This window comes from Cervus canadensis, chromosome 27 (genome assembly GCF_019320065.1).
Source record: "Cervus canadensis isolate Bull #8, Minnesota chromosome 27, ASM1932006v1, whole genome shotgun sequence".
In the NCBI taxonomy this organism is placed as follows: domain Eukaryota; kingdom Metazoa; phylum Chordata; class Mammalia; order Artiodactyla; family Cervidae; genus Cervus; species Cervus canadensis.
This window is the reverse complement of record NC_057412.1, coordinates 42,495,363-42,511,470: the sequence shown is the minus strand read 5'-3', so window position 1 is coordinate 42,511,470 and position 16,108 is coordinate 42,495,363. Positions and strand designations below refer to the sequence as shown.

The 16,108-nt window shown below is 38.0% G+C and overlaps 1 protein-coding gene across 1 annotated transcript in view; it reads right to left on the bottom strand.

The window, feature by feature from the left end:
* The window catches only part of ZPLD1 (zona pellucida like domain containing 1), a 421,436-nt gene that overhangs the window by 219,587 nt on the left and 185,741 nt on the right, over nt 1-16,108 (bottom strand). The window lies entirely within an intron of this gene.

Below are 16,108 nucleotides of genomic sequence, written 5' to 3'. Positions count from 1 at the left end.
TTCATTTGAATCAGTCCTAATGAGATGGATGAAACTGGAGCCCATTATACAGAGTGAAGTAAGCCAGAAAGATAAAGACCAATACAGCATACTAACACATATATATGGAATTTAGAAAGATGGTAACAATAACCCTATATGCAAAACAGAAAAAGAGACACAGATGTACAGAACAGACTTTTGGACTCTGTGGGAGAAGGCGAGGGTAGGATGTTCTGAGAGAACAGCATTGAAACAAGTATACTATCTATAGTGAAACAGATCACCAGCCCAGGTTGGATGCATGAGACAAGTGCTCGGGGCTGGTGCACTGGGAAGACCCAGAGGGATGGGATGGGGAGGGAGGCGGGAGGGGGGGGATCGGGATGGGGAACACATGTAAATCCATGGCTGATTCATGTCAATGTATGACAAAAACCACTACAATACTGTAAAGTAATTAGCCTCCAACTAATAAAAATAAATGAAAAAAACAAGATATTCCCACAGGAAATGAAATCCCTTCGTCTTCCTTCAAAGTAGTCAACTTACTGATTCCACAACTATTTAGCAAGAGAACAAGCAGATTAACTTGAGCATTCCTTTCCTCTTGGACTCCTTTAGAAAGTTGTAGAGCATTATGTTCCTTTTGTATTTCAGCAGTTTTGTTAGTAGGCTTCTTTTTTTTTTTTTTTTTTCTAAGCTGATCATTATAGATAAACATAAAATCTCTAAATAGATTTTCCTAGTCAGTTAACCATATTCTTGGGGGAAAACATAAGGTAGAATCATTATTAAAAAGCATTCTCAGTAATACACATCTTTATTATGTCAGTCTTTTGCCAAAAAAAAATAAGATTGATAGTAAAATCCGGTTAATTTTTTTCTTCACAGAATCAAGCCATCTGCCTCAAAATACACCATCAGCCTCTGTTAGATGAATTCACACATTTTAAAGCCCCGGAGTAACCATTTGAATGGAAATTGGACACTTCTTGTCATTTAGGAAGCTTTTTTAGACTGGAAGGGCTTCTCGTTTGTTCAATTAAATGTGTGTGTATGCAATACACTTTATGAAATTTATCCCAAAACAGTGAGGGCTGAAATAATATTTGAAACAGATGGCACAGCTGCTGTACTTCAAGAGCTACCCATCGACATAGATGGAGATGATGAGGGAACTCTGAAGCGCAAGTCAAAATATTGTTCAATCAAGACTGTCAACCGCGACCATCAGAGATGCGTCCGCCCCTTCCCTAATGGAAGTGTGTGGAAAGCGCGCAGATTTAGTCAAATGGAGCTTATATACTTCCCTGGATGAATTCTTTTCTTCTCAGTTGAGCTTTAAAGTTTGAAAATGCTAGATCTGCCACCTCACAGTTTTCTCTCTCTTGAATACTATTTGAAAACAGCTACACACTGCAAGTGTCCTTCCCAAAGGAATGTCAGCTAGAGTTGTGTGCATAGCAGAGAAAGTGAAATACAGTGTTTGGGGCTGAAGGGGCTGACAGGGAAGGGACCATAGAGATAGTTCCCATGGCTCCAGATCTGTAAGAAAGGAAACAAAGGCCAAAGAAGGTTAAGAGACATCACTGGCTTCCTATAGAACTGCTCCCTTCAGATGCATTCCAGGGAAACTTTCACTACAGTCACTGCTTAATAAAATGAAAAGAAACTTTGGGTACTTCCGAAATTTACTTTATCTCATTTTGTTTTAAGAGTGTCACATCTTTTTGAAAAAGTCATAATTTTTATAAGGCAGACTTGGAACAACAAAGCAGACAAAAAGATGGAGTTTTCTTAAAATTGCTTTAAGGTAAAAAATTTTCATAAAAATGGGAGTATGTATATTTTAATTTCTATAAACAATGTGTATGTTAGGATATTTGGCTAAGTTTTTCATTTTACACTAATCACATGCAAAATTCTTGAATTCAGAATTCTTGAATAGGTGAAATACACCAGAGCAAACACACATACACACACAAAGCATAAACAGAGACTTAGGAGGAAAATATTTCGACAGTCATAGCAACAATTCTTTTTAAATGCAGCGATGTCTGGGGTTTGAAAGTTCACACATTTCCCTCTCACTTGTGGTTTTATAGACATGAGTGTTGAAAGCAGATGCCTATAGTTTATTTCAGGGAGATCCCTGAGCTGCTGAAAATGACAAATCTCAGCAATCACATTTAGGCTCCCATATTCCTCTACATTGAAAAGAAATGGATAAGACCCTTAACAAGAGAAGCCGCAAGTAACTAAGTTTATCCATCATCTTCTCTGCAGCAAGAGCTAATGAAACCAAAATGAAACCATGTCCATCTTCACAGGAACGTTCCCCAAAAGACTATGGTCCTGTACTTCAGTGGAGCCCTCCTGGAGAGAGCAGATTGATTTTCTAAAACATCCTTGGTTATTCCAGGGACAGAATACAGTCACAGTCTGACATGTCAACCTTCTACCGCATTTCTAAGCCAATCTATACAGCTGGAACAAAGGAAGAATTAGGGCAACTTCAGGTCACCTCAGTAGAAAGCCTATTTAGGCCTGAACTACCCCACCAATTGGTTTATTTACCACCTTTGCCTCACCAATTATTTCACTGTGGCTCTTGCAAATACATGGCTGTAACCCAGTCTTTTTTTTCCTGTAAGTCAGAGCAGTAGCTCCTAAAAAGCAATAACTGCACATAACTAACAGACACATACCCGTGCTAGGGTGGTGGGGGGGGGTGGTCTCCCCAGAATAAGGCTCCACTTCTATATCTTTTGCTCTCAGAGGAAACAAAGAAAGTTCCCATTGCTCCGAGAAGTTCCAGCCTCCCTGTTGCCATTACATAACCTTTTTGACAAGACTTTGTAAAGAATTTTAAAATTAGAAAAGCTCAAACACATTGATCTTAAAACTACTTTTAAGTTACTGACATTTCCTTTCTCACATAATAAGTGGTGAAAGCCTGTCAATAGCTCAAGAGTGTTTCTCTTTCTTTGATGCAGTTTTGTGTTAAAAAAAAAAAACACTGAAATTCATTTCTATAAAGTTTTATATTAGGATGTGTGAGTCACTCACACAAACATACACATTTGTTCTTATAGAACCGCTAACTGGAAAACAGAGAGAAAAGGAGACTTGGGAACAGTCAGTTCAGCAAACCTATCCCTCAAGCATTTTTAGCATTTCTTTCTTCCATGGGTGGAGTAGAAGATCTTCCCTAGGGCACCAAAGAGAGCTAATCGACCCCATATTCACTCCTAGAAGCTCTCACCGGATGGGCAGGGAACTCATCCTAAGGTAAGAGACCATACATGTATTCCATACCATGCGGGATCGTCTGCAACTCTTGCTACAAGACATGGTCTGTTGCTGCTGCTGCTGCTAAGTCGCTTCAGTTGTGTCCGATTCTGTGCAACCCCATAGACGGCAGCCCACCAGGCTCCCCAGTCCCTGGAATTCTCCAGGGAAGAATACTGGAGTGGGTTGCCAGTTCCTTCTCCAGAGATGGTCGAGGATACTGAATTAAACAGCATTGTTCAAGGGGTGTGTATGTGTTAGTCACTCAGTCATGTCCAACTCCTTGCGACCCCATAAACTATACCCCACCAGGCTCCTCTGTCCAGGGGATTCTCCAGGCAAGAATACTGAAGTAGGTAGCCATTTCCTTCTCTAGGGGAGCATCCAGACTCAGGAATCGAACCTAGGTCTCCCACATTCCAGGAAGATTCTTTATTGTCTGAAGCACCAGGGAAGCCCATTGCTCAAGGTATCATGAGACTAACTATCTCTGAGAAATCATGAGAAACTGAAGCATGAGTCATTCAGTCACGTCGGACTCTTTGCGATCCTGTGGATTGTGGCCACCAGGCTCCTCTGTCCGTGGAATTCTCCAGACAAGAGTTCTGGACTGGGTAACCATTTGCTTCTCAAGGGGATCTTCCCTACCCAGGGATCAAACCCAGTCTCCTGCATCACAGGCAGATTCTTTATCATCTGAGCCTTCAGGAATGCCTAAATAAAAGAGTTTTGCACAAGGGCCTTTATAAGAAACAAAGAACAAGGCCCTTTATTAGGCTCTAAGGAAAGAATGAAGAGATAGATGAGTGGGTGTGTCCTTAATCTGTTTGATGAAAGGAAGAAAAACAAGAACCACTCACTATAGAGAAGAAAAATGCCATCAAAATGAGTGTGATAAATTCCCCAAACCCTTTGAAAGTCAGAGTGACATCAGAAGGGACTTCCCTGATTGTCCAGTGTCTAAGAGTCTGCCCTCCCAGTGCAGAGGGGCCAGGTTCCATCCCTGGTTAGGGAACTAGAGCCCACCTACCATACCTAAGTGTTCCCATACCACAACTAAAGCTTGCACATGCCACAACAAAGATCGGAGATGGTGTCTGCTGCAACTAAGATCAGATGCAGCTGAATAAAGTATTTACTAAAAAAGGACCAGAGCAGCAGGGATGGCTGCAACCACAATTTAAGCTTTCAAGCAAAATGCATAGGCCACCATATATAAGTAAAGCTGTTTCTTTTTTCTCTACAATGCATTTATAAGTCATTCAGTTCTATTTCTTAAAAGCAGGCAAACATTTCCCTTCACTGAGACTTTCTCTAACTTCTCCACAGACCCATGCTCCTTTCATACAGTAGCCTCCAAACTTACTTGTGATTATGACAAGTGGACTTTTCTACAGGCATATGACACTTCAACACAAATAAAAACACATCAACCACGTACAACAAACAGGTATATGAACTAAGTCAGACTATAGCTACTTAGGTCTGTTTTCTGAAAAAAACTGTGCATTTGCTCCATGACTTCTTCTTCTTCTTCTTCTTCTTTTTTTTTTTTTTTTTTTGTTTTGTTTCCATGGCTTCTTCTTCAGCCTCCATTTTCTAGCATAAAAAGATGCACCCTCCTCAGAGATAAAGCTCAGCCCTCCTGCCCAGAGATTCCCTTCTTTTAGGTCTAGTATACGATGAACACCACCATCTCACATGGAACTATGACCACCTTGTTCCTCAATCTATAGTTTCCACGTAAGGAATTGGCATATGCAATTTAGTAAGATTCAAATTCACTTGATTCTAATGTTCAGTTTTACACTGTGATTTCAAACCAACATAAGTTACCTGGGCCGAGTTATTTCATCTTAATTTCATATATGCTTTATACATCTTAAAAAGTATAAAATCACCCTCTTTTCTCCAGTGTAAACAAAAACTCCTCTTCCACCCCACACTCATACACACAATCTTGTAGAAGTTAACAAGTAAAGGGCTAGTTTAAAGTGTGCTTATGAATGGAAATCTAAAGCTAACTGAAAATAAATGAAAATTCTGTGATCAGGAAATTCATTTGGGATAATTCAATTCACAACCAGCACATTAAATAATTTCTTAAAAACAAACATCTCATTCCATCTTTCTAATCAATGCCATTCAGTCAAATGCATCATTGCATACATAAAAGAATTATTTTCCTCTATACATCTTAGATGTTTTTGGCTTTTAAAACGGAAGACAATTTCTTGGCAGCAAATGGGTAAAGTTCCATATGGCTCCTGTCTATTTTTTATTTCTGTTGCAATTAGGATTCTTTCCCATAATAAAACCATGATGAGCCTGACAGTTTTCTGAAATCATAGCTGGTATTTTAAGAAAACTTACTCTTGGTTTTCTATCACTAGGCAGCATAACTCAAGCATAAATTGCTGATCAAAACTGGCCTAAAATTTTAACCATTTTCTTAGGCAATTGCTTTCCCCCAAAGTAGAGTTTAGCTTTAGGAAGTCCTCATATATAAAGGCAATGAGTCATAAATTTCTCCACACTTCAGAAAATAAAATAAACTATTTTCTACTAAAATTTATTTTTAAAATGTTTTCAAAGTGTATGGAAGATAAATTGGAGTAATTTAAAGGTAGAAAGTAGCTTGTAAGATATGTCAGTCTTGAGAATGTGAAAGAGACAAATATCATATTTAAAACTCTATTTTCAGAAAAGCTTTAAAATTCCAAGTTATCCCAAGACATTTGAATATGCTTCAATGACACAAAATTATTTTTTTTAGCCTTTCCACGTCTCTCCATCAGCTCTTTCTTGAATGAGTCTGATTATTATTAGTCATATTCATCCTCATGACTCAATTATAAATATTTTTTCAACAGATCAAGAAACTATACTCCAGGCAACATCTGCTAGTTTTCTTTGTGTTGTCCTTCAGACTTTTGTTTCTGAGACTACACACTCCTCTTTCCCTAAATCTCTTCAGCTTTTTTACTTCAGAGACATTTTTTTAATTGAGGTAACACTGGTTATAACATATATCTTCTTTATCCACTCATCCACTGATACACACTTAGGTTGTTTTCATATCTTGGCTATTGTAAATATTGCTGCAATAATCTTAGGGATGCGTATATCTTTTCAAACTAGTGTTTTCATATTCTTCAGGTAAGACCCAGAAGTGAAATAGCTGAATCATGTGACAGTTCTCTTCTTAATTCGGGGAGGAATCTCCTTACTGTGTACCATACTTGCGGTACCAAGTTACATTTACATTCCCAACAGTGTATGAGGGTTTCCTTGTCTATACCCTCTCCAATACTTGCAATTTCTTGCTATTTTATTAGTAGCCATTCTAACAGGCATAAGATGATATCTTACTATGGTTTTTATTTGAATTTTCCTAATTTTAGTGATATTGATCATCTTTTCATGTGTCTGTTGTTCACTTGTATTCAAACCCCCTGCCAGTTTTTTTTTTAATCAAATTGTCATTTTTGTTATTGAGTTACGTGAGTTATTCACATATTTTGGATATTAACCTTTACCAAATATACCATTTGTAAATACACTCCCCCACTCAGTAGGCTGACTTTTCATTTTGTTGATAGGTTCCTCTGTGCAGAAGTGTTTTTTAGTTTCATGTAGTCTCATTTGTTTATTTTCCCTTTTGTTTCCCTCGACTGAGAAGACAACGAGAAAGATATTGGTAAAATGTCAGAAAGCATACTGCCTATGTTTCCTTCTAGGAATTTTATTATTTCAAGTTTTTAATAAATTTTGAGTTGATTTTTGTGCCTGGTGTGAGAGAGTGCTTTAGTTTCATTCTTTGGCATATGGCTGTCTAGATTTCCTCAACACTATTTATTGAAGAGACTATCATTTCCCTATTGTATGCGCTTTGCTCCTCTGTTATAAATTAATTGCCCGTATTTGTATGGGTTTATTTCTGGGATCTCAACTCTGTTCCATTGATTTCAGTGTCTATTTTTTTTTTTTTTTTTTTGCCAATGCAAATCGTATTGATTACTATAACTTTTTAGAATAATTTGAAATCAGGGAGTGTGATACTTTTACCTTTGTTCTTTTTTTCTCTTTGGGGTCTTATGTGACTCCCTACAAATTTTAGGGTTTTTTACAAATTTTAGGGTTTTTTGTCTTATTTCTGTGAAAAATGTTCCTGGAATTTTGATAGGGATTACACTGAATCTGCAGATCGCTTTAGGTGATATGAATATTTTAACAATATTAATTCTTCCAAGCCATGAGCACAGAAAATCTCTCCATTTCTTTGTCTCTTCTTCAATTCCTTTCAACAATGTAAGTTTTCAGTGTACAGGTCTTTCACTTCCTTGGTTAAATTTATTCCTAGGTATTTTTTTTTTCTTTTTAATACAATTTTAAATGAACTGTTTTCTTGACTTCTCTTTCTGATAGCCCTTTATTACTGCATATAAATGCAACAAATTTCTGTGTATTAATCTTATAACCTAAAACTTCACTGAATTTGCTTATTAGCTCTAATAGTTTTTTGGTGGAGTACTTATGGTTTTCTATATATAGTACTGTTATTGGCAAAGAGGGACAGTTTTACTACTACCCTTCTAATTTAGTTGCCTTTTTAAATTTCTTTTTCTTATCTGATTTCTGTGGCTAGGAATACCAATACCACGTTGAATAAAAGTAGGGTTAGTGGACATCCTTGTCTTGTTCCTGATCCTAGAGGAAAAGCTTTCAGCTTTTTAAACAAAGAGTATGATGTTAGCTGTGAGTTGTCATATATTACCTTCTTACATTGAGGTGCATTCCTTCCATATCCATTTTATTGAGTTTTATCATAAATGGCTGTTAAATCTTGTCAAATGCTTTCAGTGCATCTATTGAGATGTTTGTGTGATTTTTATTTTTTGTTTTGTTAATATGGTGTATCATGTTGATTGATTTGTGGCTATTGAACCATCATCCTTGCATCCATGGATAGGTCCAATTAGACCATGGTTTATCATCCTTTTGATGTATTACTGTATTCAGTTTGCTAATATTTTGTTAATGATTTTTTGCATCTATGTTCATCAGAGACATTGGCCTGTAATTATCTATTTTGTGTTGCTTTTGTCTGCTTTTGGCATCAGTATGAATGCTAGCTTTGTAAAATATGTTGGGAAGTATTCCCTTCTCTTCAGGCTTTTGGAAGAGTTTGAGGACAGGTATTAATTATTCTTTGAATGTTTATTAGAATTTTCCTGCCAACCCATCTAATTTTGGCCATTTGGTTTGGGGAAAGTTTTAGATTACTGTTTTAATTTCCTTACTAATTATCAGTCTATTAAGATTTTCTGTTTCTCACAATTCAGTCTTAGAAGGTAGTATGATTCTAAGAATTTTTCCATTTATTCTAAGTTGTTCAATTTGATGGTGTATAGTTGTTCATAGGATTCTCTTTATAATTTTTTGTATTTCTGTGGTTTGCACTATAATTTTTTCTTCTTTAGTTTTTGATTTTATTTACCTGAGTCTCCTCTTATTTTTTTCTTAGTTAGTCAAGCTAAAGGCTTTATCATAATATAATATCTATTTTTGTCTCCTGTTACCGTTTTTGGCTTGATGGTCTGACATAAGTATGGCTACACCATAGTTCCTTCTGGCTGCTGTTTGCTTGGAGTATAATCTTTCATTCCTTTTCTTTGATCCTATATTTGTCTTCAGAACTGAGTCTCCCAGAGATAGAATAACACTAGGTCTTGTTTGTTTTCCTAATCCAGCCGGTAACTATGTGGCTTCTGATTGATGAATTCAACCCACCTACACTTGGAGTAACTGTTGATGAATGAGACAGCACTGCCATTTTACCTTCTGTTTCCTGGTTGCTCTATACCTCCATTTTTCTTTTTCTTACGTTTCTATCTGCCATTTTAGTTTGGTGGTTTTCTAAGATGTTTTCTCAGTTCCTTTTTTTTTTTTTTATGTTTTGTGTCTCTGCTCTAGATTTATGTTTTGTGATTACTATGAAGTTTGTATATAAATTCTCATAAATAAAATAGTCCTTTTTACTTTGTGAGTTTATAACCAAACTGAAGTTGCTACGGTTATTCTTACTGACTTCTTTGCCTTTAACCTGTATGCTATAATTAAGTATTTAACAGCCTACTCTGATATAGAATTTCATTACTTTTGCCTTTTCATTTCAGGTAGAAGAGCTCCTTTCAACATTTCTTGTAAGGCAGATCTAGTGGTGATGAACTCCCTCAGCTTTTGTTTGTCTGAGAAAGCATTTATTTCTCCTTCAGATATGATAATACCTTTGCTGGATAAAGAATTCTTGCTGAACATTATCTTTCAGTATTTTTAATATATCATTCAACTCTATCCTGGCCTATAGGGTTTCTGCTGAGCTATCTGCTGATAGCCTAATGAGGGTTCCTTTGTAGGTCTCTGTCCTTTTCCCCTTGCTGTCTTTAGAATTCTTTCTCACTCACTTTTGACAGTTCTAGTACAATGTGTCTTTGATAAAGTCTTTTTGTGTTGAGGTAATCAGGTGTTCTCTAAGCTTCATGGACTTATATATCTGGTTCCTTCCCCAGGTTTGGAACATTCTCAACTATTATTTAAATAAACTCTCTGCTTCCTTCTCCCTCTCTTCTCCATTTGTAATACCAATTATTCTTATGTTGAGCTTCCTAATGAAGTCATATAGTTCTCACAGAATCTCCTCAATTTTTTATATCATAGTTCTCTTTCCTCTTCTAACTGTATTTCTGTATTTCTATCTTTGAGCTCACTAACTCTGTCTTCCATATAGTCTGCTCTTACAATGCTTCTGAATGTGTTCTTCAACTCATTTATCAAGTTCTTCAGCTCCAAGATTTCAGTTTGGTTCTTTTTATAGAGAAAATCTCTATAGAAAATCTATATAAATCTATAGAAAATCTTTTTATAGAGAAAATCTGTTTGGTCAAGTATTTTTTCCACTCATTATCTTTGTTTCTAAGTTCACTGGATTTCCCTTCTGAGTTCTTTTGTAGCTCACTGAGTTTATTCATAACAGCTCTTGTGAATTCTCTATTAGTTCAATCACAATATTCCATGACTTTAAGTTCAGTTTATGGAGTTATAACATCTTCTTGTGACACCATGATACCATGTTTTTTCATGTGCTTGATGGTTGTTCCTCTACTGGTGCATCTGCGGTAACAAACACATTTCTCCTTTAGGCAAAGCTTTTTTTTACTTGATTCTGACAATTCACCATTAGTAAGTAAAGGCCTTTCTTTTGTTTTTCAGTCCATGGTGCTATAGCGCAAATTTCTGGTTTCTCTTACCTGAGCTGTGCTGTTCTGTGATAAGTCGCTTCAGTCGTTTCTGACTCTTTGCGACCCCGTGGACTGTAGCCCACCAGGCTCCTCTATCCATGGAATTCTCCAGGCAAGGATATTGGAGTGAGTTGCCATTCCCCCTCCAGGGGATCTTCCCAACTCAGGGATCGAACCCACATCTCTTACGTCTCCTGCACTGGCGCGCAGGTTCTTTACCACTAGCGCCACCTGGGAAGCCCCAACCTGAGCTGACTCTGGTCATATTTAAGATCAGCACTTTCTATCATCTACCACCTCTGCCAGAGGTATTGCCCAGGGCCCCTGTTGCTGGCGCTGTGCCTCCTGGGTCTCCGGTGCCCTGCTGCTGCTGATGCCGCAGCTCTTGCTGGAACACAGGGATGGCTGGTGCTTCCCCCTCGACTGGGGTTGCGGCTTCTGACCGCACAGGCGGAAAGGGGCGAAGACGAGGGTGTCTCTGCTACCGCTGGGCTTGTCAGGTTCACAGGTGCCACTACCGCAGATCGGGGGGGCCAGAGACACAGGTGCTTCCCCAGCTGGAGGGGTAGGGTCACAGGCCGTGATGCTGCTGTCCGCTTCTCCGTGGCCATGGACACTGCTGTGGCCAGGAAGCCAGATTATGTGCATCGCGTCTTCTCCTGATCCTGGGTTCTCTGAGCTGGCCGGCTCAGCTGCTGTGGCTAGGGGTGCACTAGGGGTGCAATGACAGTCATTGCCTTCACTGTCCCCCCAGTTTTTCCTCCTCCATTTGCTTCAATACACCCACCTTTAGATATATGGATATGTGGAATTTTCCAGCATCCGAGTGTGTTGGGCAGCAGAACTTTTGGTGAGTTATGGACATTTTACTGATTGTAGCTTGAAATGAACACCTCATGCTGCCACAATGCTGATGTCCTGACTGATATTTCTCCAAAGCTTACAGTCAGAGTACTCTTCCAGACCCTAACCACCTTATTCTCAAATTATATAAATGATTATAATCAACAAATTTATCATAGATATATTAATAATAGTAATAAGCTCGCCTCCCCCCAAATCATTTTAATACAAAAGTAGGAAAATCACAACATGATGCTAAAGTCAAATTCAGTTTAATCTGAATTTTATTCAGTTGTATCTCAAGTTAAGCAGAACCTAAGTCTGAATTTTGTGTCCCAGAATTGCCTTATGTGCTTAAATGTCATCTACAAATTATTAACCTATGTTAACAAGAGACATAGATTTGAGTATCTAATTCCAGTCTAACATATGTAGACTTTATTATGGTGTTTTATTCAAAACAGAAGATCAATTACTATTGACTATTTTTTGGACATGAAAATTCTGAGGAGAAAACAAATTAATTCAGCATTACCTTACTTAGAATGATAGTAATTGATAACGACACACAAAGAATCCACATCTTGCACTGAGAAGATTTCTAGAGTAGTTAGGAGAAGCAAATGATAGTTTGAAGGGTGCTATTTAACTTTCCAGGGCCATTACACAATCTTCACGGTAGACAACACTAGAAGAGAGGGCATTAGTGTCAAGTCATGGATGAAGAGAGTATATGTAACATCGAATGAAAAGATGTTTAAATCTAATTGTCTTTCTCTTCCACAGAGTCCATCACAACATAGAGGCAAAAAAGCAGTATTTTTATTTATGAGGTTTTCAACTCCTGTCAGCAGAAAGAGCCTGGAAAGCTCTCAGATCAAGATGCTAATCTGACTCCAAAGAAGCTGATGCATTTTATCAAAGTTCTATGAGAAAGATAGCTTATGAATATGGCCAGATGGAGAGCTGCGTAACTTTGCAGGGGAGAAATTCACATGAGAATTACAATGAAAGGAGGGAAGAAACCCCTGCAAAGCTCTAACTTCCAACAGCTCCAAGCATAAATTTAACCAAATTAAAAACTTTTCATATGGGTGCAACTGAGCTAGCCATTAGTATAAAGAAATACATTACAGCAAAAGCGATTTGGAGGCATTGAAGTATTCCGAGAACATACCAACATGGGTACAGATCATTTTTTTCCATTCAAAAGACTGTGTTTTCATTACTGCTTATTGCCATAGACTCAAATGGGAAAACAGTATTTGGATATTCCCTCTCAGGATTAACTTCAAGAGACTTTGCTAGGTAAAGGCAGAACGTTTACCGGAACATGCAGATCAGGTTGCAGACTTTTAATTTTAGTGGCAAATGGCAATGAATGAGATAAGCTACTCGAGAATCGATTTGTCAAATCCCCATATCCTAGGCAAAATGACACGAGCAGTGGGTCCAAGAGCAAGAACAGTGACTTCTAGCTGCTACAAGTTGGCCAGGAAGACATCCTCAGTGAAACAACCAAACTTCTCACCAATAGACGAACAAAAGACTGTCAAGGATAACAAAGCCCCCTGCCCATGATCTTTTTCTTTCTTTGGACCTCCTCTTCTTCACCATGTCCCACCTCACATATTTTCACCTCTAAAATTATCCTCCTTTACGTCTGCCAGCAAATTTTACCATAGAATCATTATTTCTACCAGGCCACACTGCCATTTCCAAATGTCTGCTACTCGGCTTCACTAAAATGAGGCATTTACAGCCTCACATTCAACATGTTCTAAAATCAAACCTTGGCCAGCTAAGCCAGTTCCCCCCTTAATTGTCATTATCTGTTAATGAATCACATTCTCCCAGGGACCCAGGTGAAATATTCCAACTATTTTTATCCTCTCCTTCTCATCCTAACCCAATCAATCCCTTGTCACAAAACCCACCGCCTCGGCAATGTTTCCCATCTAGATATGACACTATAAAAGTAAAGCTGAAGGTTGTTCCTTGTGAGACGTGGCCTAAACAAAGGAGGCTATGGAATGGTTGAAGAGGGGTGTGCTTCACGGAACACAAGAGATAAGAAAAAAAGCAGGAGGCAGTTGGTAAGAAGAAAAGCACAGAGAGAAAAAATAAACTCAAGGAAATTATTTTTACTTCTTCTGGAGAAATTGACAAGTTTTCAAGAGCCTTGAAGTGCAAGTTGCCCACAGCTGAGGCAGGCAGCATCTAACGATATAGGTAATGGATCTCATAAGAATAGATCTCAGAGATCATGGTAGAGTATTGAGCAGGATTACAGCCAAACCAAGGAAGGTGGAAAATATAAGAGGCTCTCCTCCTGTTCAACCAAGAAAATCAAGCTGACTGAAGATAAAAATTATTTCAGCACTGTGGCTAACTGAAGTAGTATGTTTCAAGTTAATTAAATTGCTTGTAAATATAATTTTAAGTTAAGCACACTGGCCTTGAATTTCATAGGTGCCCGAAGGTCCGCAAGATAGAGAACCTCATCCAGATGTCATCACCTCATCTAGACAGGCTCAGTGCCCTTCTAACTATTCTCCTGACAATTAATCTTTCTTCCCTTTCTTCCTCAGCCAGTTTTCCTTTCTAAAGTAATTGTTGACTAAGGCTCTATCGTTTTCTTAAAAAGCAACAGGTTCTTAATATGTCAATTTATTATTTTTAATATATGTTATATAAAAATAATGGACTTTGTCTAATATTCAAAACCTTTTACAAATCTGGTTCCAGCCTAAGCTTCTCTATATCACTGCATTCTGAATACTGTATAAATTTTTAATTCAATAAAAACATTTAATAATAAAATATTTTAGCAATATTAAACAAATCAACCATATCATAATACTACCTCTATCTCAGCATAGCACATATTTCCACACTTGCTTATTTTTGTTATTTGCATTCCCTCTGCTTAGAATTCGTCTTCCTTATGTCTACTTCTTGATATTGTATTAAACCTCAAAAACCCAGATCAAATGTCCCCTACTTCTCGAAGTCCTTTTTGTCCTTCTTTTGCTTTCAACTTTTAGAGGGCTTTGGTCATTGTCTCTACGGTATTTTCCATATTTTGCTTCAAACTGTCAAAACTGAATTGGCAAAATATGGGCAGTGACATATTTTGTGCTGTAATTTATGTATATATCCCTATAGATATAATCCCTATTGGGCTTCCCAGGTGACTGAGACAGCAAAGAATCTGCCTGCAATGCAGGACACCTGGGTTTGATCCCTGGGTTGGGAAGATCCATTGGAGAAGGGCTTGGCAATCCACTCCAGTATTCTTGCCTGGAGAATCCCTATTAACAGAGGAGCCTGACAGGCTACAGTCCATGGGGTCACAAAGAGTCGGACATGACTGAGCAACTAAACACACAGTTACTATAGGTGTAGTTTTATTCCAGTAGGTTTCTAGGTCATTACAAATTATTATAATATAGTGGCTTAAAACAACAGTGGAAACAGTGGCTGACTTTCTTTTTTGGGGCTCCAAAATCACTGCAGATGGTGACTGCAGCCATGAAATTAAAAGACACTTGCTCCTTGGAAGGTAAGTTATGACCAACCTAGATAGCATATTAAAGAGCAGAGACATTACTTTACCAACAAAGGTTCCATCTAGTCCAGGCTATGGTTTTTCCAGTGGTCATGTATGGATGTGAGAGTTGGACTATGAAGAAAGCTGAGCGCCGAAGAATTGATGCTTTTGAACTGTGGTATTGGAGAAGACTCTTGAGAGTCCACTGGACTGCAAGGAGATCCAACCAGTCCATCCCAAGGAGATCAGTCCTGGGTGTTCATTGGAAGGACTGATGCTGAAGCTGAAATTCCAATACTTTGGCCACCTGATGCGAAGAACTGACTCATTGGAAAAGACCCTGATGCTGGGAAAGATTGAGGGAAGGAGGAGAAGGGGACAACAGAGGATGAGATGGTTGGATGGCATCACCAACTCAATGGACATGGGTTTGAGTAAACTCCGGGAGTTGGTGATGGACAGGGAGGCCTGGCGTGCTTCGGTTCATGGGGTCGTAGAGTCAGACACGACTGAGCGACTGAACTGAACTGAAAACAACACAAATTTATCATCCAACAGTTCTAACATGGGTTTCACTGGAATAAAATTGAGTCAGTAGAGTATCATTCCTTTCTGGAAACTCTAGGAAAGAATCCATTTCCTTGCCCTTTACAGCTTCTAGATGCCACTCATGTTCCTTGGCTAATGAGTTCTTTTCTTCATTTTCAAAGCCAGAAAAATTATCTCCAGTTACTCTCTTTGTTTTAAACTCTATTTTAGCTGATACAGAAATAGCTATTCCTGGTTTTGCTTTGTTTACATTTACATGGAAAATCTTATTCCATCCCTTCTGTTTCAGGCTGTATGTCCACAATGCTGAAGTGATATTCTTTCAGGCAACATAAAATTAGGTCTTATTCTTTCATCCAAAAAGACACTCTATCTTTTAATTGGAGAATCCTATCCATTTTTATTTAAGGTAATTACTGATAGGTTTTGACTGAATGGCCATTTTGTTCAGGGTTTTCTGATTATTTTGCGGTCCCTTGGTTTCTTTCTCTTTATCTCTTCCTTGTGATTTGATTATTTTCAGATCATCAAATGATCTGAAATCATTTGATACTTTGTCTCCTTTATCTTTTGTGTGTCTACTAAAGGT